General features: G+C 49.9%; 1 protein-coding gene across 1 annotated transcript in view; it reads left to right on the top strand.

The window, feature by feature from the left end:
* Positions 1-21,332, top strand: part of KDM6B (lysine demethylase 6B) — a 456,451-nt gene that overhangs the window by 363,662 nt on the left and 71,457 nt on the right. The gene's annotated exons all lie outside the window — the stretch shown is intronic.

Consider the following 21,332-nt stretch of genomic DNA (forward strand, 5'->3'; position numbering starts at 1 on the left):
ACAGCCCAGTTTGGGCAAATTCATGGTGGAGGGAGCCTCTAACCAGCCCAGTTTGGACCAATTAATGGTGGAGGGAGCCGCTAAACAGCCCAGATTGGACCAATTCATGGTGGAGGGAGCCTCTAAAAACCCCAGTTTGGACCAATTCATGGTGGAGGGAGCCTCTAAAAAACCCAGTTTGGACCAATTAATGGTGGAGGGAGCCTCTAACCAGCCCAGTTTGGACCAATTAATGGTGGAGGGAGCCTCTAAACAGCCAAGTTTGGACCAATTCATGGTGGAGGGAGCCTCTAAACAGCCAAGTTTTGGGAAATTCATGGTGGAGGGAGCCTCTAACCAGCCCAGTTTGGACCAATTAATGGTGGAGGGAGCCTCTAAACAGCCCAGTTTGGACCAATTCATGGTGGAGGGAGCCTCTAAACAGCCCAGTTTGGACCAATTCATGGTGGAGGGAGCCTCTAAACAGCCAAGTTTGGACCAATTCATGGTGGAGGGAGCCTCTAAAAACCCCAGTTTGGACCAATTCATGGTGGAGGGAGCCTCTAACCAGCCCAGTTTGGACCAATTAATGGTGGAGGGAGCCTCTAACCAGCCCAGTTTGGACCAATTAATGGTGGAGGGAGCCTCTAACCACCCCAGTTTGGACCAATTCATGGTGGAGGGAGCCTCTAAACAGCCAAGTTTGGACCAATTCATGGTGGAGGGAGCCTCTAAAAACCCCAGTTTGGACCAATTCATGGTGGAGGGAGCCTCTAACCAGCCCAGTTTGGGCAAATTCATGGTGGAGGGAGCCTCTAAACAGCCCAGTTTGGGCAAATTCATGGTGGAGGGAGCCTCTAACCAGCCCAGTTTGGACCAATTAATGGTGGAGGGAGCCTCTAAAAAACCCAGTTTGGACCAATTCATGGTGGAGGGAGCCTCTAAACAGCCCAGTTTGGGCAAATTCATGGTGGAGGGAGCCTCTAACCAGCCCAGTTTGGACCAATTAATGGTGGAGGGAGCCTCTAACCAGCCCAGTTTGGACCAATTAATGGTGGAGGGAGCCTCTAACCAGCCCAGTTTGGACCAATTAATGGTGGAGGGAGCCTCTAACCACCCCAGTTTGGACCAATTAATGGTGGAGGGAGCCTCTAACCACCCCAGTTTGGACCAATTCATGGTGGAGGGAGCCTCTAAACAGCCAAGTTTGGACCAATTCATGGTGGAGGGAGCCTCTAAAAACCCCAGTTTGGACCAATTCATGGTGGAGGGAGCCTCTAAACAGCCCAGTTTGGGCAAATTCATGGTGGAGGGAGCCTCTAACCAGCCCAGTTTGGACCAATTAATGGTGGAGGGAGCCGCTAAACAGCCCAGTTTGGGCAAATTCATGGTGGAGGGAGCCTCTAAACAGCCCAGTTTGGACCAATTCATGGTGGAGGGAGCCTCTAAAAAACCCAGTTTGGACCAATTCATGGTGGAGGGAGCCTCTAAACAGCCCAGTTTGGGCAAATTCATGGTGGAGGGAGCCTCTAAACAGCCCAGTTTGGGCAAATTCATGGTGGAGGGAGCCTCTAACCAGCCCAGTTTGGACCAATTAATGGTGGAGGGAGCCTCTAAACAGCCAAGTTTTGGGAAATTCATGGTGGAGGGAGCCTCTAACCAGCCCAGTTTGGACCAATTCATGATGGAGGGAGCCTCTAAACAGCCCAGTTTGGGCAAATTCATGGTGGAGGGAGCCTCTAAAAAACCCAGTTTGGACCAATTCATGGTGGAGGGAGCCTCTAACCAGCCCAGTTTGGACCAATTAATGGTGGAGGGAGCCTCTAAACAGCCAAGTTTGGACCAATTCATGGTGGAGGGAGCCTCTAAAAACCCCAGTTTGGACCAATTCATGGTGGAGGGAGCCTCTAACCAGCCCAGTTTGGGCAAATTCATGGTGGAGGGAGCCTCTAAACAGCCCAGTTTGGGCAAATTCATGGTGGAGGGAGCTTATAACCAGCCCAGTTTGGACCAATTAATGGTGGAGGGAGCCGCTAAACAGCCCAGTTTGGACCAATTCATGGTGGAGGGAGCCTCTAAAAACCCCTGTTTGGACCAATTCATGGTGGAGGGAGCCTCTAAAAACCCCAGTTTGGACCAATTCATGGTGGAGGGAGCCTCTAACCAGCCCAGTTTGGGCAAATTCATGGTGGAGGGAGCCTCTAACCAGCCCAGTTTGGGCAAATTCATGGTGGAGGGAGCCTCTAACCAGCCCAGTTTGGACCAATTAATGGTGGAGGGAGCCGCTAAACAGCCCAGTTTGGACCAATTCATGGTGGAGGGAGCCTCTAAAAACCCCAGTTTGGACCAATTCATGGTGGAGGGAGCCTCTAAAAAACCCAGTTTGGACCAATTCATGGTGGAGGGAGCCTCTAACCAGCCCAGTTTGGACCAATTAATGGTGGAGGGAGCCTCTAAACAGCCAAGTTTGGACCAATTCATGGTGGAGGGAGCCTCTAAACAGCCCAGTTTGGGCAAATTCATGGTGGAGGGAGCCTCTAACCAGCCCAGTTTGGACCAATTAATGGTGGAGGGAGCCTCTAAACAGCCAAGTTTTGGGAAATTCATGGTGGAGGGAGCCTCTAACCAGCCCAGTTTGGACCAATTAATGGTGGAGGGAGCCTCTAAACAGCCCAGTTTGGACCAATTCATGGTGGAGGGAGCCTCTAAACAGCCCAGTGTGGGCAAATTCATGGTGGAGGGAGCCTCTAAAAAACCCAGTTTGGACCAATTCATGGTGGAGGGAGCCTCTAACCAGCCCAGTTTGGGCAAATTCATGGTGGAGGGAGCCTCTAAACAGCCCAGTTTGGGCAAATTCATGGTGGAGGGAGCCTCTAACCAGCCCAGTTTGGACCAATTAATGGTGGAGGGAGCCGCTAAACAGCCCAGTTTGGGCAAATTCATGGTGGAGGGAGCCTCTAAACAGCCCAGTTTGGACCAATTCATGGTGGAGGGAGCCTCTAAAAAACCCAGTTTGGACCAATTCATGGTGGAGGGAGCCTCTAAACAGCCCAGTTTGGGCAAATTCATGGTGGAGGGAGCCTCTAACCAGCAGAGTTGTGGGAAAGCAGGGTGGAGGGAGCCTCTAACCAGCAGAGTTGGTGGAAATCAGGGTGGAGGGAGCCTCTAACCAGCAGAGTTGGGGGAAATCATGTTGGAGGGAGCCTAGTATTAGCAGAATTGTGCAACGCTTATGGTGGATGAGTATGAGGATGCGGAGGAATTGGAGAGGTTGAGTACAGACATGGAGTTTCATGTTGGGGTGCTTTACACAGGTGGGCACAAAAATGAAGGCTCTATCCAGTGGTGGTTCATTTTTATCAAAGTGAGCCGGTCGGCACTCTCAGCTGACAGACGGGTGCGCTTGTCAGTGATGATGCCACCGGCTGCACTGAACACCCTCTCAGATAGGACGCTGGCGGCAGGACAGGACAGCACCTCCAAGGCATATAGGGCAAGTTCAAGCCACAGGTCCAACTTCGACACCCAATACGTGTAGGGCGCAGAGGGGTCGGAGAGGACAGGGCTGTGGTCGGAAAGGTATTCCCGCAACATGCGCCTATACTTCTCACGCCTGGTGACACTAGGACCCTCCGTGGCGGCACTTTGGCGAGGGGGTGCCATCAAGGTGTCCCAGACCTTAGACAGTGTGCCCCTCGTTTGTGTGGACCGGTGAGAACTTGGTTGCCTACTGGAGGAACTGCCCTCCCTGCCGCCAACGTCACATGCTGGAAACATCTCCATCATATTCTGCACCAATTGCCTGTGGCAAGCATTGATGCGATTGGCCCTCCCCTCTACCGGAATAAAAGACGAGATGTTGTTTTTATACCGGGGGTCAAGGATAGCAAAGATCCAGTACTGGTTGTCCTCCATGATTTTGACAATACGCTTGTCGGTTGTAAAGCACCCCAACATGAACTCAGCCATGTCTGCCACAGTGTTAGTTGGCATGACTCCTCTGGCCCCACCGGAAAGTTCAATCTCCATTTCCTCCTCATCCTCCATGTCTACCCATCCGCGCTGCAACAATGGGACGATTTGAAGTTGCCCGGAAGCCTCCTGTATCACCATCACATCATCGGACAACTCTTCTTCCTCCTCCTCCTCCTCCTCCTCCTCCATTAAACGCAGTGAAGCGGACAGATGTGTGGACCTACTCTCCAGCTGTGACGGATCGGATGCTATCCCTAACTCCTCTGTGTGATCTGAGTTATCCCTGATGTCAATCAGGGATTCTCTCAGAACACACAAGAGCGGGATTGTAAGGCTCACCATCGCATCCTCAGAGCTCACCCTCCTTGTGGACTCCTCAAAGACCCGTAGGATGTCACAAAGGTCTCTCATCCATGGCCACTCATGGATGTGAAACTGAGGCAGCTGACTTTGTGGCACCCTAGGGTTTTGTAGCTGGTATTCCATCAAAGGTCTCTGCTGCTCAACCACTCTATTCAACATCTGAAACGTTGAGTTCCAGCGTGTGGGGACGTCGCACAAAAGCCGGTGTTGTGGCACATGCAGGCGTTGCTGGAGAGATTTTAAGCTAGCAGCGGCTACTGTCGACTTGCGAAAGTGGGCGCACATGCGCCGCACTTTCACCAGTAGCTCTGGAACATTGGGGTAGCTCTTTAGGAAACGTTGCACCACTAGGTTGAAGACGTGGGCCAGGCATGGAACATGTTGGAGTCCGGCAAGCTCCAGAGCTGCTACCAGGTTCCGGCCGTTATCACAAACGACCATGCCTGGGCCCAGGTGCAGCGGCTCAAACCATATTGCCGTCTCATCGAGGAGGGCATCCCTCACCTCGGAGGCAGTGTGCTGTCTGTCCTCCAAGCTGATCAGCTTCAGCACAGCCTGCTGACGTCTACCAACGCCAGTGCTGCAACGTTTCCAACTCGTAGCTGGGGTCAATCTAACAGCGGAGGAGGAGGCGGTGGCGGAGGAGGAGGCGGTGGCGGAGGAGGAGGCGGTAGAGGAGGAGGAGGAGGGGGGTGTTCTTCTCGTGTCCCTGCCAGGAATGTTAGGCGGGGAGACGAGGTACACCGGGCCAGTTTGGGAAGCAGTCCCAGCCTCAACTACATTCACCCAGTGTGCCGTCAGTGAAATGTAGCGTCCCTGTCCGCATGCACTTGTCCACGCGTCGGTGGTCAAGTGGACCTTTGTGCAAAGCGCGGAACTAAGGGCCCGCCTGATGTTGAGTGACACGTGCTGGTGCAAGGCGGGGACGGCACACCGGGAGAAGTAGTGACGGCTAGGGACGGCATAGCGAGGTGCCGCAGTTGCCATCAGGTCCAGGAAGGCGGGAGTTTCAACAAGCCGGAACGCCAACATCTCCTGGGCCAGCAGTTTAGCGATGTTGGCGTTCAAGGCTTGCGCGTGTGGGTGGTTAGCAGTGTATTTCTGCCGCCGCTCCAATGTCTGAGAGATGGTGGGTTGTTGTAAAGAAACGCCTGATGGTGCCTTTGATGGTGCAGGAGAAGGAGATAAGACAGGACCAGGGGAGGATGAGGTAGAAGTCAACAAAGTGGCGGAGGCAGATGAAGTGGTGTCCTGGCTCGTCCTCTGGAGTGCATCGCCAGCACAGTCAGCAGTGGCAGTGGCAGAGGCAGAGGCAGTGGCAGAGGCAGTGGCAGTGGCGTGAACGGCAGGCGGCCTTTGTCCTGCCGTTGCTGCCTGCCACTGATTCCAGTGCTTGGATTCCAAATGACGGCGCATTGAAGTGGTGGACAGGTTGCTCTTCTCAGAGCCCCTAATCAATTTCGAGAGGCAAATTGTGCAGACAACACTATATCTGTCCTCGGCGCATTCCTTGAAAAAACTCCACACCTTCGAGAAACGTGCCCTCGAGGTGGGAGTTTTTCGGGGCTGGGTACGAACTGGAACATCTTGGGAGATTCCGGGTGTGGCCTGGCTTCGCCTAAGCTGCTGACCTCTGCCTCTGCCTCTAGCTACCCTTTTTGGTGCTGCACCTGCCTCAACATCCACACTACTTTCCCCGCTTGACATCCCCCCTGTCCAGGTCGGGTCAGTGTCCTCATCATCCACCACTTCCTCTTCCAACTCCTGTCTCATCTCCTCCTCCCGCACAATGCGCCGGTCAACTGGATGCCCTGACGGCAACTGCGTCACATCATCGTCGATGAGGGTGGGTTGCTGGTCATCCACCACCAAATCGAACGGAGATGGAGGAGACTCTAGTGTTTGAGCATCTGGACACAGATGCTCCTCTGTTAGGTTCGTGGAATCGTGACGTGGAGAGGCAGGTTGAGGGACAATGAAAGGAGCGGAGAACAGCTCTGGGGAGCAGGGACAGTTTGGGTTATTGTTCTGTAAAGCTTCGGAATTTTGGGAGGAAGGAAGACAAGACTGTTGGGTAATAGGAGGAGAGGAGGCAGAGTCTGACTGGCTGCTGGACAATGTGCTGTAAGCGTTCTCTGACAGCCATTGCAAGACCTGTTCCTGGTTCTCGGGCCTACTAAGGTTTGTACCCTGCAGTTTAGTTAATGTGGCAAGCAACCCTGGCACTGTGGAGTGGCGCAATGCTTGCTGCCCCACAGGAGTAGGCACGGGACGCCCTGTGGCTTCACTGCTACCTTGCTCCCCAGAACCATTCCCCCGACCTCGCCCACGGCCTCGTCCACGTCCCTTTCCGGGAGCCTTGCGCATTTTGAATTCCTAGTTAGAAATTGGCACTGTATACCAGTAGTAAAAATTGTGGGTGCACGTAACCCCAATATATTCTTTGAATTCCCAGTCAGACACTGGCACTATATGGCAGTAGCAAGAAATGAGGGTATTTATAACCCCAATATATTCTTTGAATTCCCAGTCAGACAATGGCACTGTATACCAGTAGTAAAAATTGTGGGTGCACGTAACCCCAATATATTCTTTGAATTCCCAGTCAGACACTGGCACTATATGGCAGTAGCAAGAAATGAGGGTATTTGTATTCCCAATATATTCTTTGAATTCCCAGTCAGACAATGGCACTGTATACCAGTAGTAAAAATTGTGGGTGCACGTAACCCCAATATATTCTTTGAATTCCCAGTCAGACACTGGCACTATATGGCAGTAGCAAGAAATGAGGGTATTTGTATTCCCAATATATTCTTTGAATTCCCAGTCAGACAATGGCACTGTATACCAGTAGTAAAAATTGTGGGTGCACGTAACCCCAATATATTCTTTGAATTCCCAGTCAGACACTGGCACTATATGGCAGTAGCAAGAAATGAGGGTATTTATAACCCCAATATATTCTTTGAATTCCCAGTCAGACAATGGCACTGTATACCAGTAGTAAAAATTGTGGGTGCACGTAACCCCAATATATTCTTTGAATTCCCAGTCAGACACTGGCACTATATGGCAGTAGCAAGAAATGAGGGTATTTATAACCCCAATATATTCTTTGAATTCCCAGTCAGACAATGGCACTGTATACCAGTAGTAAAAATTGTGGGTGCACGTAACCCCAATATATTCTTTGAATTACCAGTCAGAAACTGGCACTATATGGCAGTAGCAAGAAATGAGGGTATTTGTATTCCCAATATATTCTTTGAATTCCCAGTCAGACAATGGCACTGTATACCAGTAGTAAAAATTGTGGGTGCACGTAACCCCAATATATTCTTTGAATTCCCAGTCAGACACTGGCACTATATGGCAGTAGCAAGAAATGAGGGTATTTGTATTCCCAATATATTCTTTGAATTCCCAGTCAGACAATGGCACTGTATACCAGTAGTAAAAATTGTGGGTGCACGTAACCCCAATATATTCTTTGAATTCCCAGTCAGACAATGGCACTATATACCAGTAGCAAAAATTGTGGGTGTATATAGCCCCAATTCTATTGCTAGGGGACTTGCAGGGTATTTCTGAGGTGAAGGTGGGGGGGCACACCGTTGGAACGGGGATTTGGGGTGTATATATGGGGTATACGGGAATACACTGTCAGTGTGTTCCATTCAGGATCCTGGGAAAGCTGGGTTGCGGCGATTGAGCCCGTCAGTGCCACGTTACACTGACAAGCTTCTCCCTGGAATTGAAGTTATATGTATTCCCAATATATTCTTTGAATTCCCAGTCAGACAATGGCACTGTATACCAGTAGTAAAAATTGTGGGTGTATATAGCCCCAATTCTATTGCTAGGGGACTTGCAGGGTATTTCTGGGGTGAAGGTGGGGGGGCACACCGTTGGAACGGGTATCGGGGTATATATCGGGTATACGGGAATACACTGACAGTGTATTCCATTCAGGATCCTGGGAAAGCTGGGTTGCGGCGATTGAGCCCGTCAGTGCCACGTTACACTGACAAGCTTCTCCCTGGAATTTAGCTCTTATAAGAGCTGTTGGTTGTCTTCTCCTTCCTATCCTAGCCTGTCCCTGCCTACCCAGAATCTAAGCCCTAGCTAGCTGGACGGAAACCTCCGTCCTCGGTGAATTGCAAGCTCAGAATGACGCGAACCTGGGCGGCGCTGTTCTTTTAAATTAGAGGTCACATGTTTTCGGCAGCCAATGGGTTTTGCCTACTTTTTTCAACGTCACCGGTGTCGTAGTTCCTGTCCCACCTACCCTGCGCTGTTATTGGAGCAAAAAAGGCGCCAGGGAAGGTGGGAGGGGAATCGAGTAATGGCGCACTTTACCACGCGGTGTTCGATTCGATTCGAACATGCCGAACAGCCTAATATCCGATCGAACATGAGTTCGATAGAACACTGTTCGCTCATCTCTAATCATAGTCATTAGAGATGAGCGAACAGTGTTCTATCGAACTCATGTTCGATCGGATATTAGGCTGTTCGGCATGTTCGAATCGAATCGAACACCACGTGGTAAAGTGCGCCATTACTCGATTCCCCTCCCACCTTCCCTGGCGCCTTTTTTGCTCCAATAACAGCGCAGGGTAGGTGGGACAGGAACTACGACACCGGTGACGTTGAAAAAAGTAGGCAAAACCCATTGGCTGCCGAAAACATGTGACCTCTAATTTAAAAGAACAGCGCCGCCCAGGTTCGCGTCATTCTGAGCTTGCAATTCACCGGGGACGGAGGTTTCCGTCCAGCTAGCTAGGGGTTAGATTCTGGGTAGGCAGGGACAGGCTAGGATAGGAAGGAGAAGACAACAACAACAGCTCTTATAAGAGCTAAATTCCAGGGAGAAGCTTGTCAGTGTAACGTGGCACTGACGGGCTCAATCGCCGCAACCCAGCTTTCCCAGGATCCTGAATGGAATACACTGTCAGTGTATTCCCGTATACCCGATATATACCCCCGATACCCGTTCCAACGGTGTGCCCCCCCACCTTCACCCCAGAAATACCCTGCAAGTCCCCTAGCAATAGGATTGGGGCTATATACACCCACTATTTTTGCTACTGCCATATAGTGCCATTGTCTCACTGGGAATTCAAAGAATATATTGGGGTTACATATAACTTCAATTCCAGGGAGAAGCTTGTCAGTGTAACGTGGCACTGACGGGCTCAATCGCCGCAACCCAGCTTTCCCAGGATCCTGAATGGAACACACTGACAGTGTATTCCCGTATACCCCATATATACACCCCAAATCCCCGTTCCAACGGTGTGCCCCCCCACCTTCACCTCAGAAATACCCTGCAAGTCCCCTAGCAATAGAATTGGGGCTATATACACCCACAATTTTTGCTACTGGTATATAGTGCCATTGTCTGACTGGGAATTCAAAGAATATATTGGGGTTATGTGCACCCACAATTTTTACTACTGGTATACAGTGCCATTGTCTGACTGGGAATTCAAAGAATATATGGGGGTTATGTGCACCCACAATTTTTAATACTGGTATACAGTGCCATTGTCTGACTGGGAATTCAAAGAATATATGGGGGTTATGTGCACCCACAATTTTTAATACTGGTATACAGTGCCATTGTCTGACTGGGAATTCAAAGAATATATGGGGGTTACGTGCACCCACAATTTTTGCTACTGGTATACAGTGCCATTGTCTCACTGGGAATTCAAAGAATATATTGGGGTGACGTGCACCCACAATTTTTACTACTGGTATACAGTGCCATTGTCTGACTGGGAATTCAAAGAATATATGGGGGTTACGTGCACCCACAATTTTTGCTACTGGTATACAGTGCCATTGTCTCACTGGGAATTGCACAAATAATTTGGGGATTCATTCACCCTACATCTCAGGCTCTTGCGATATTCACCCAGGTTGTCAGTGCTGCACCAGCTCGTTCCCAGACAGCTCGGCCCGAAAAACACGTTACCTATATAGAGGATTTGGACAATGAAGACAACATGTTCTAAATCTAATGTCTGCACCTTCTCCAGAATTAAAATAAAGGCAGCGTTTAACTTTCAAATAGCACTGCACAAAGGAAGAGCTTATCAGCTTGTCTCATGACATGCTACTGAAAAGTTTCATTTGTGTATCTTAATGTAAATATAGTTGTATAAGCTTTTTGGGTTTTAGGCACTGCCAAGTTATTTATTACCACCCGCTCCCTTATAATGATGATGACGCCAAAGTCACTGTGGGTGTTCAGAGCTCACAGCTTTGGGTGACATTTGTCTTGCTCTCTGTCGGTACCAGCTGTCTTTTTGGATACCGTAAAGTTATGTTGACTTTATTAACAGCTATAGAAGCTTTAGCCAGGTTGTGACGGTGTGTAACCCTAACAACACTAAGTGGGATACACATTAATAGTCAGTCTATGTACGCTAAACGTATCACTGAAGTAATTTTTTTTCCCTCTCCCCTAATATAAGAAAGGAACAGACATTAGACCTAGACCGGGGTTCGAGGCTTGAAAAAATCCAGTATTATTTGTTCTTCATGATGTGAAATATGTGTTGAAAAGCAACCCAAGATGAAGTCAGCCATGTGTGCCAGTGTGTTACTTGGCATGCCTTTGCTGGCCCCAACTGTAAGGGTCACTCTCCATTTCCTCCATTTTCCACTCCCCTTCACACCATTTGTGGTGAAGCAATGGGATGCACTGAAGTGCACCCTCTAGCCTCGTGTGGGATAGGGACATCAGATGCCACTCCAACCCCCTCGTCTTCCTCCGCCAGCCAACGGTGCGAAGATGAGAGGAGTGTGCTCTGAATGTTTTCTGCCTAGCAGAGGCTAGTTCTCACTTACGAAAATGGCCCCACTTTGACCTGTATATCAGGCACAATGGTGTAGGTTTCAAAGAAACATGGCACCAACAAGTTGGAAAACGTGGGCCATGCGTGGACCGTGTTTGAGTCTGGCAAGCTCCATATCTGCTACCAGGTTCCAGCCATTATCACAGGCGCAAAAATGCCAGGCCCCAGGTGTAGCAGGGAAAAAAAAATGCCATCTCAGCCAGGATGGCATCCCTGACCTCGGAGGCACTGTGCTGTCTGTCCCCCAAGCTGATCAGTTTCAGCACGGCCTGCTGACATCTCCCCATGCCAGTGTTACAGTGTTTTCCGCTAGTAGCTGGGGTGGAGGTTGCAGCTTCGTAGGGTTTCAGTCTACTCCTGCCATGAATTTTGGCCTGGGAGAGGAGATAGGCCACCCCAGTTTGCACCCGGGGAACAGACTCCACCACATTCACCCTGCCTGTCATTAAAGATAAGCACTGCAGCATCCCTGACCACAGGCGCTTGTCCATGTGTCGGTGGTCAAGTGGACCTTGCAGCAAAGCGCAGAGCTCTGGGCCCGACTGATGTTATGGGACACATGCAGGCGCAAGGCAGAGACAGCACACCAAGAGAAGTAGTAACGGCTAGGCCCAGCATAGGGAGGTGCCCCAGCTGCCATCTGCTGACGGAAGGCCTGGGTCTCCAGAAGCATAAACAAACACCAACATCTCCAGGGCCAGCAGTTTATCGATGAGGCTGTTACAGGCTTGGGCATGGGGGTGGGTTGTATTGTACTTCTGCCTGCAATGAAAAGCTTGGGAAATGTGGAGTGGCTGGGAAGAGGCGCATGATGGTGCAGGCCAAAAGGGCGCATGAGGGTGAACTCCCCAATGTGTCAGAGATAGGTGTGTAGGTGTCCTTGCATCATATACTTGCACCATATTTGGCTTTGGAAGTTAATTTTGTGCCAAAAAGAGGTTAAGACAGCGATCCCTCAGCTACTCCCGTTACACTGTCTATTGAAGTTACCATCTGTGGAAGTGGACCACCATTTCTAAGATCCCAAAGGAAGCAGGCAAGAGATGTGCAGTTCAGAAAAAAAGATGAGAAAATAAGTTTAGGCTGTAGAGCACAGAGGGATCGGAGAGGACAGAGCTGGTGTCGGCCAGGTATTCCCACAACATGCGCCTATACTTGTCCCTCCTGGTGACACTAGGCCCCTGAGTGGCAGTAATTTGTCCAGGGGGGCCATTAACGTTTTCCAGACCTAGGAATAAGTCTTCCAACAGGGTAGAGTTTTGCATGCCTTTGCTTCTACCCACTGTTTTTGCTGCTTAGCTTCCCTCCACATCTACTCTGCTTTCACCCCTAAACATCACCCCAGTTTATGCCTTTGCTTCTACCCAGGTTTTTTGTTGATTTAGCTTCCCTCTACATCTACACTGCTTTAGCCCCTAGACATCACCCCTGTCCATGTGGGGTCGGTGGCCTCGTCATCCACCAACTCCTCTTCCAATTGCGCACTGCCCCCTTACTGCAAACCGCACATGACCACAGCTTGCCTTGATGGCAACTGTGTCTCATGATCCCCACTTAGGTCCAGACAAGTCGGTGGCGGGTCCAAAACCCCAAAATTGGAAGGAAATGGCAGATGCTGCAGTATTTCTAACACCTGTTCCTGGTGCTCGGGCCTGGTCTGTGTTGTACCCTGCACCCTGCTTAACGCATCTGCCATATCCGAAGTTGTGCTGAGCGCATGCTAATGTTTCGTGTCCAGTGCAATGGATGGGATGGGATTTCACATAAGTCTGCCACCCATGGCCACTCATGGTTGAGCAACTGAGGGAGTTGACTTTGACGAACCCGAGGGTTTTGGAGTTGGAACTACATCAAAGGTCTGTGCTGCTCACACACTCTGCTCAACACATGATATGTTTAGTGCCAGCAGTGTGGAGACGTCGCACAACAGCCGTTGTTCCAGCAGGTACAGGCGTTGTAGGAGTGCATAGAGGCTAGCAGCGGCAACTATACACTTTAAAAACTATCCGCACAAGCACCACACTTTCACCAGTAGCTCAGGAACATTGGGGTACCTTTTTCAAAAGATTAGCAGCAATGAGTTAAAAATGTGGCCCAGGCATGGAATATGTTGCAGGCTGCCAAGCTACAGAGCCAATCCCAGGTTACGGCCATTATCACACATGACAACATGCCTGGGCCCAGGTGCAGTGGCAAAAACCACATTGCCGTCTCATCGAGGATGGCATGACTCACTTTGTAGGCAGTGTGCTGTCTGGCCCCCAAGCTGATGAGCTTCAGCACGGCCCGCTGACGTTTCCCCACACCAGTGTTGCAGCGTTTCCAGCTCGTAGCTGGGGTCAATTTAACAGCGGAGGAGGGTGGTGTTTCAGCCCTCCTCCCAGGAATGTTGTGTGGGGAGACAAGTCAGGCCACCACATTTTGCGACCCGGTCCACGCCTCAACTACATTCAACCACTGTGCCCAAATTGAAAGTTAGCGTCCCTGTCCGCATGCACTTGTCCATTCGTAACTGGTCACATGGAACTTTAGGGCTAAGCGCTGAATTTAGGGACCGCCTCATGTTTGGGGGAAAGTGCTGGTGTGGACGGCACAGTGCGGTGGCGCAGTAGACACTCTGCCCAAAAAGGGCAGAGTGTCCCCCAGCCGGGATTCCAACATCTCCTGGGCCAGATTTCTTGAGATGAGGCCGTTGAAGCCTTGGGCATGTGGGTGGGTTGCGCTGTACTTTAGCATGAAATGAAAGGCTTGGGAGATGGGGAGTTGCTGGGAAGAGGCGCATGATGGCGCGGGCAAAAGGAGAAATGGCAGGAAAAGGTGAGGATAAGGGTGAACTCCCCAAAGTGTCAGAGGCAGATGTGGAGGTGTCCTGGCTCCTGGTCTGGACTGCAGCGCCAGCCCTGTCAACAGTGGAAGAGGCAGTGGCCGCCAGGCCAAACGACGATTATCCTGCGCTTGCTCTCACCCACTGAGCCCAGGGCTTGCCTTCCAAATGATGGCACCCGCAAGAGGTGGTTAGATTCCTCTCCGCAGATCTCCAAACCATCTTGGACTTGCAAATTGCACTAAATTTGTCATGTAACTGACATGTATATGATGAGTCTATCCATTGTCTGTTCATTTTGGTGAAAGTCAGCCTGTCAGCTGACAGACAGCTGTGCTTGTCAGTGATGATGTCACCGGCTGCTTGTACCCCCAGTTTTTGCTGCTTAGCTTGCCTCCACATCCACACTGCTTTTGCCCCTACACATCACCCCTATCCATGCCTGTGCCTCTAGCCATAAGTCTGCCACCCATGGAAACTCATGGTGCAGAAAGTGAGGGAGCTGACTCTGAGGAACCCTTGGGTTTTGTAGCTGGTACTCCATCAAAGGTCTCTGCTGCTCACACACCCTGCTGAACATACGGTATCTAGGGTTAGAGCGTGTGGTGACCTCGCACAACAGTAGGTGCTTCAGGCAGATGTAGGCCTTGCTGGAGTGTATTGCGGCTAGCTCCAGGTACTGTAGACTTGGGAAAGTGGGTGTCCAAGTGCCGCACTTTCACCCTTAGCTCAGCTAATTTGGGGTATGTTTTTAAAAATCATTGCACCACTACATTGAACATGTGGGCCAGGCATGGAACGTGTTGGAGGCTGGCAAGCTCCAGAGCCCTCCAACAAGCTAAAAAACCTGGCCCCAGGGGCAGCGGGGATAAACAAATTGCCATCTCATCCAGGATGGCATCCCTGACCTCAGAGGCAATGTGCTGTCCGTCTCCCAAGCTGATGAGCTTCAGCCCAGCCTGCTGACGTCTCCCCACACCAGTGTTGCAGCGTTTTCAGCTCGTAGCTGGGGTCAATCTAACAGCGGAGGAGGAGGAGGGTGGTGTTTCAGCCCTCCTCCCAGGAATGTTTTGTGGGGAAACAAGTCAGGAAAATTCTTGAAACGGGAGAGTTTTGCATCTTTGCCCTTGCTGCCTATGGACATCCCTTTGCCTCTAGCCACCATTTTCCCTGCTTTGCTTGCCTCCACATCCACACTGCTTTTGCCCCTAGACATCACCCCAGTCCATGCCTTAGCTTGTACCCCCAGTTTTTCCTGCTTAGCTTGCCTCCACATCCACACTGCTTTTGCCCCTAGACATCACCCCAGTCCATGCCTTAGCTTGTACCCCCAGTTTTTCCTGCTTAGCTTGCCTCCACATCCACACTGCTTTTGCCCCTAGACATCACCCCAGTCCATGCCTTAGCTTGTACCCCCAGTTTTTCCTGCTTAGCTTGCCTCCACATCCACACTGCTTTTGCCCCTAGACATCACCCCAGTCCATGCCTTAGCTTGTACCCCCAGTTTTTCCTGCTTAGCTTGCCTCCACATCCACACTGCTTTTGCCCCTAGACATCACCCCAGTCCATGCCTTAGCTTGTACCCCCAGTTTTTCCTGCTTAGCTTGCCTCCACATCCACACTGCTTTTGCCCCTAGACATCATCCCTATCCATGCCTCTTCCCCTAGCCATAACTCTGCCACCCCTGGAAACTCATGGTGCAGAAACTTTGGTTGCTGACTTTGAGGAACCCTTGGGTTTTGTAGATGGAACTCCATCAAAGGTCTGTGCAGCTCACACACCCTGCTCAAGATATGGTATTGTAGGGTTTCAGCGTGTGTGAATGACGGACAACAGCCTGTGTTTGGACAGATGTAGGCCTTGCTAGAGTGTTTTTAGGCTAGCAGCGACTCCTGTGCACTTGCAAAAGTGGGCGCACTTTTTCAACAGTAGCTTCGGTACATTTGGGTATGTTTTTAAAAAACTTTGCACCACTAGGTTAGACGTGGGCCAAACATGGAACGTGTTGGAGGCTGGCAAGCTCCAGAGCCGCTACCAGGTTCCAGCCATTATCACAGGCGTAAAAATGCCAGGCCCCAGGTGTAGCAGGGAAAAAAAAAAGCCATCTCAGCCAGGATGGCATCCCTGACCTCGGAGGCACTGTGCTGTCTGTCCCCCAAGCTGATGAGCTTCAGCACCGCCTGCTGACGTCTCCCCACACCAGTGTTTTAGCGTTTGCCGCTAGTAGCTGTGGTGGAGGTTGCAGCGTCGTAGGGTTTCAGTCTACTCCTGCCATGAATTTTGGCCTGGGAGAGGAGATAGGCCACCCCAGTTTGCACCCGGGGAACAGACTCCACCACATTCACCCTGCCTGTCATTAAAGATAAGCACTGCAGCATCCCTGACCACAGGCGCTTGTCCAAGTGTCGGTGGTCAAGTGGACCTTGCAGCAAAGCGCGGAACTAAGGGCCCACCTGATGTTGAGTGACACGTGCTGGTGCAAGGCGGGGACGCCACACCGGGAGAAGTTGAGACGGCTAGGGACGGCATAGTGAGGTGCCACAGTTGCCATCAGGTCCGGGAAGGCGGGAGTTTCAACAAGCCGGAACGCCAACCTCTCCTGGGCCAGCAGTTTAGCGATGTTGGCGTTCTAGGCTTGCGTGGGTGGGTGGTTAGCGGTGTATTTCTGCCGGCGCTCCAATGTCTGAGAGATGGTGGGTTGTTGTAAAGAAGCGCCTGATGGTGCCTTTGATGGTGCAGGAGAAGGAGATAAGACAGAAACAGGGGAGGATGAGGGAGAAGTCAACAAAGTGGCGGAGGCAGATGAAGTGATGTCCTGGCTCGTCCTCTGGAGTGCATCGCCAGCACTGTGAGCAGAGGCAGTGGCATGAACGGCGGGCGACGTTTGTCCTGCCGTTGCTGCCTGCCACTGATTCCATTGCTTGGATTCCAAATGACGGTGCATTGAAGTGGTGGACAGGTTGCTCTTCTCAGGGCCCCTACTCGATTTCGAGAGGCAAATTGTGTAGACGACACTATATCTGTCCTCGGCGCATTCCTTGAAAAAACTCTACACCTTCAAGAAACGTGCCCTCGATGGGGGAGTTTTTCTGGGCTGGGTACAAAAGGGAACATCTTCGGACATTCCGGGTCTGGCCTGGCTTCGGCAAAGCAGCTGACCTCTGCCTCTGGACATGTCTCTGCCTCTAGCTACCCTTTTTGGTGCTGCACCTGCCTCAACATCCACACTACTTTCCCAGCTTGACATCTGCCTTGTCCAGGTGGGGTCGGTGTCCTCGTCGTCCACCACCTCCTCTTCCAACTCCTGTCTCGCCTCCTCCTCCTGCACAATGCGCATGTCAACTGGCTGCCCTGACAGCAACTGCGTCTCATCGTCGTCGATGAGGGTGGGTTGCTGGTCATCCGCCACCAAATCGACCGGAGATGGAATGGAGGAGACTCTAGTGTTTGAGCATCTGGACACAGATACTCGTCTGTTAGGTCCGTGGAATCGCGAAATGGAGGGGCAGGTTGCGGTACAGTCAAAGGAAGGGAGAACAGCTCTGGGGAGCAGGGACAGTTGGGGTTATTGTTCTGGGAAGATTGGGAATTTTGGGTGGAAGGAGGACAAGACTGTTGGGTAAGAGGAGGTAGAGGCTGACTGGCTGGTGGACAATGTGCTTTAAGCGTTATCCGACAGCCATTGCAAGACCTGTTCCTGGTTCTCGGGCCTACTAATCTTTGTACCATTCAGCCTAGTTAATGTGGAACTTTTGTGCAAAGCGCAGAACTTAGGGCCCGCCTGATGTTAAGGGACACACGCTGGTACAAGGCTCAACTCACCCTAAGTGCCAAAAACACTGCTGGTGCAAGGCTCTACTCATGCCAAGGGCCTCAATCTCTGCTGGTAGCTCAGCTTAAGGTCATGTAACTTTGTTTGGAAGGGCTCATGTTAAGGGCTAGAAAAGTGAATTTTGGAAGGTCTTACCACATCTCACACACACACACACACACACACACACACACACACACACACACACACACACACACTCAAAATGACAGTTAAGGGTGAGGGCTTTTGGAATTCCCATTGCCTATTCCATTTGTGGTTGTCATGGGGAACGTGATTTAAAGGGGTGGTTGTTACTGTTTGTTGAGCTTAAATTGGGGTTTGTGTCCATCCATTTGGGGAGTAAAGAAGGTTTCCAGGTATTTTCCCACTTTGATAGAGGTTTTTTTGAATGTGGAAAGTGTGTAGTTGTTAGGCAGTGATGTTGGGGTAATAGAGGGTCTTTGGTGTGTTAGATGCCCCCAGACATGCTTCCCCTGCTGTCCCAGTGTCATTCCAGAGGTGTTGGCATCATTTCCTGGGGTGTCATAGTGGACTTGGTGACCCTCCAGACACGGATTTGGGTTTCCCCCTTAACGAGTATCTGTTCCCCATAGACTATAATGGGGTTCGAAACCCGTTCGAACACACGAACATTGAGCGGCTGTTCGAATCGAATTTCGAACCTGGAACATTTTAGTGTTCGCTCATCTCTAATAGTCATAGTTGTAATGCCCACGGATACACATTATATTCTATCATTAATATAACAACCTGGTGGTCTTCTCTAGGTCATGCAGTGGTCTCCAGTAGACAGAGTAGTAGTTTTGAGTAGATCAGTAATAGTGATGGCTGGTCAAATGGTGGTCTTTTGTAGATCAAGTTGTCTTTTTCAGACATCAAGTCGTTGATTTTGTTGGTCTTAAGTGCAGTATGTCAACTAATGGTCTTTAGGAAGCCAACTAATGTTCTTCACTGGGGAGACATGGCCTAGCAGCACATGGAGTAGTCATAAACCACCGCAACAATCCTGGTTATGCAGCAGGAGCTTCTATTTTTCGGGCTCCAATCAGTGGGTAGAGAGTTCTTTACCCCGAAGTCATGGGGGAATGAAAAATAGCCAGCCATGACCTACACCAAAGTTCCACAGGCAACTCCAATGAGCCCAGACAATGCCTCCCAAGATAGCGCCGATGGCGGGCAAAGGGAAAAGATGTAATGGGCAGAAAGAGAGGAGCGCCTGGAGTGATATACTCAGACCCCCCACCCAACCTGCTGGAGGGAGCGCCACAGGTTTGTCCCTGCTGGGGTCTCCAGCTATACTGTACTGAAGTACATGCCTCCACACCATATAATGTCCCATAGTGGCCCCTCCACACAGTCTCCCATAGTGGTCTCCATATAGTATAAGGTCCCAAAGTGGCCCCTTCACAAAGTATAATGTCCCATAGTGGTCTCCATACAGTATAATGTCCCATAGCAGCCCCTCCACACAGTATAATGTCCCATAGTGGTCTCCATACAGTATAATGTCCCATAGTGGTCTCCATACAGTATAATGTCCCATAGCAGCCCCTCCACACAGTATAATGTCCCATAGTGGTCTCCATACAGTATAATGTCCCATAGTGGTCTCCATACAGTATAATGTCCCATAGCAGCCCCTCCACACAGTATAATGTTCCATAGTGGTCTCCATACAGTATAATGTCCCATAGTGGTCTCCATACAGTATAATGTCCCATAGCAGCCCCTCCACAAAGTATGATGTTACATAGTGCCCCCCATATAGTATAATGTCCCACAAATTCTCTTGCTCACCTCCACTGGGTTCTAGTGAGTGGGTCCGCATCTTCTATGGTCCACTTTTGGTCTCCTGAATGACATCAGGCACTGAATCTCTATAGTCATCACACCAGAGTGACAATGCTTATGTCTGTGCTATAGTTGTCCACTGTCCTGCCCAACATGGTCATACGGTGTTATGTAAAGTACTGCTGTGTAGTCCCAGTCCCTTACTGTACTGGATATAATCACCAAATGAAATTTCTATTGTGGTATATGCTTGTGTCCTAGAGGAACATACAGAGTCAAGGTGTGAGAGCAGGATTGGCTCCAGATTAGACAACTGAGAGACCAAGTACAAGGACATTTCTTTAAGGAAGAAGAAGGTTGATGGCATTGTGGGGATTTTTTTGCTATCACATCATTTACCTTATAGCAATGATATTAAAGAAATGAAAAATTACACAAACACCATTGAAATCATCAGGTTATTTGTTCCACAAGAAGAAGAGCTTCTCTTTGCTCTATTGTAGGTCGTAAATCTGGATCCCAAGCAGGGACATCTACTCTAATAGGTCCCATGAAAAGTGACTGATGGAATAAGATGTAGAAACATGTTGGCTAGCTGTTGCACATTTAATGGAGGAAGACTGAATTCACACTAGCATTGTGAGGCAACATCGGCTTGTAACATGCAAGTGGGGACAAAAGTGGGACAACTGGGTATCGGTACAAATGGGTTCAACTGAAGTCTTTATGTAGATGAACAGTAACGATACTCAACAACCCAACTTTGACTCTTCAGTGTCAAGGGCAGTCTCCATTCCATAGAATTCAATGTTGCTTCTAGCAGAACAATTCTTCCACAAGGCATCATGCCCCTGTCTCTTCTATCTACGATGGCCACTTTGCTTTGTATGGACCTACCCGACTAGGTTGGCTCCGTCTATGTTGACTATGCCACTGCATCCCGCTTCTCTTACCCTGTCCTTGTAAACAGACACTAGGTCCAACTCTGGACACGACCACAAAGCATGTCCTTTCTCTCTCCTCTCAGTGTGCCAACAACCCAAACTCCTTCTCAGAGATCACATGGGATCCTTCTCAGACTTAATGGGTTCAAGGGCTGGTCGGATAGTTTAAACCTACCCGCAAGACTGCCACGTTCTATTGGGCCTGGAGTGACCCTTCTGCCTTACAAGCTTATAGTAGGGTCTGTCTGCTACTGTCACTTTTACGGAGTCTGGAGTCTTCAAATCGAGTCTTGAAGTGAAGCATCTAAAGTCTTATGGGGAACATTCTGAGGTTGGTGCACCAGTTATAGAACACAAACTCAACCAACACTCAGAAGAACAACCATGGCACTCCAAATATGTTGTAACAATAACATGAGTTATGTACGTTCAATGGAAAGTCATCAACAGTCCTCCACCATAAAGAAACATTGGTATTCTCATAGCAATTTATTAATATGTATGTCCTCCTTGAATATAACTTGACTCAGGAAAAATAAACAATATACTTAATACAAATTTATAGTACGAATTTGCCAAAAAAAATCCCACCAATGTTGGACATTCTGAAGGTAAAAATATAGTATTTTCTATTTTAAATTTTAGTTTAATTTTATTTCATTTGTTCAACTTTTGTTTTCCCCACGACATACAATAGATAGAGTAGAGAGACCTAGACCTTGGATATTGGGTTCTTGGGTGATCTCCAATA

The sequence above is a fragment of the Leptodactylus fuscus genome, chromosome 5, assembly GCF_031893055.1.
Source record: "Leptodactylus fuscus isolate aLepFus1 chromosome 5, aLepFus1.hap2, whole genome shotgun sequence".
NCBI classification, from domain to species: domain Eukaryota; kingdom Metazoa; phylum Chordata; class Amphibia; order Anura; family Leptodactylidae; genus Leptodactylus; species Leptodactylus fuscus.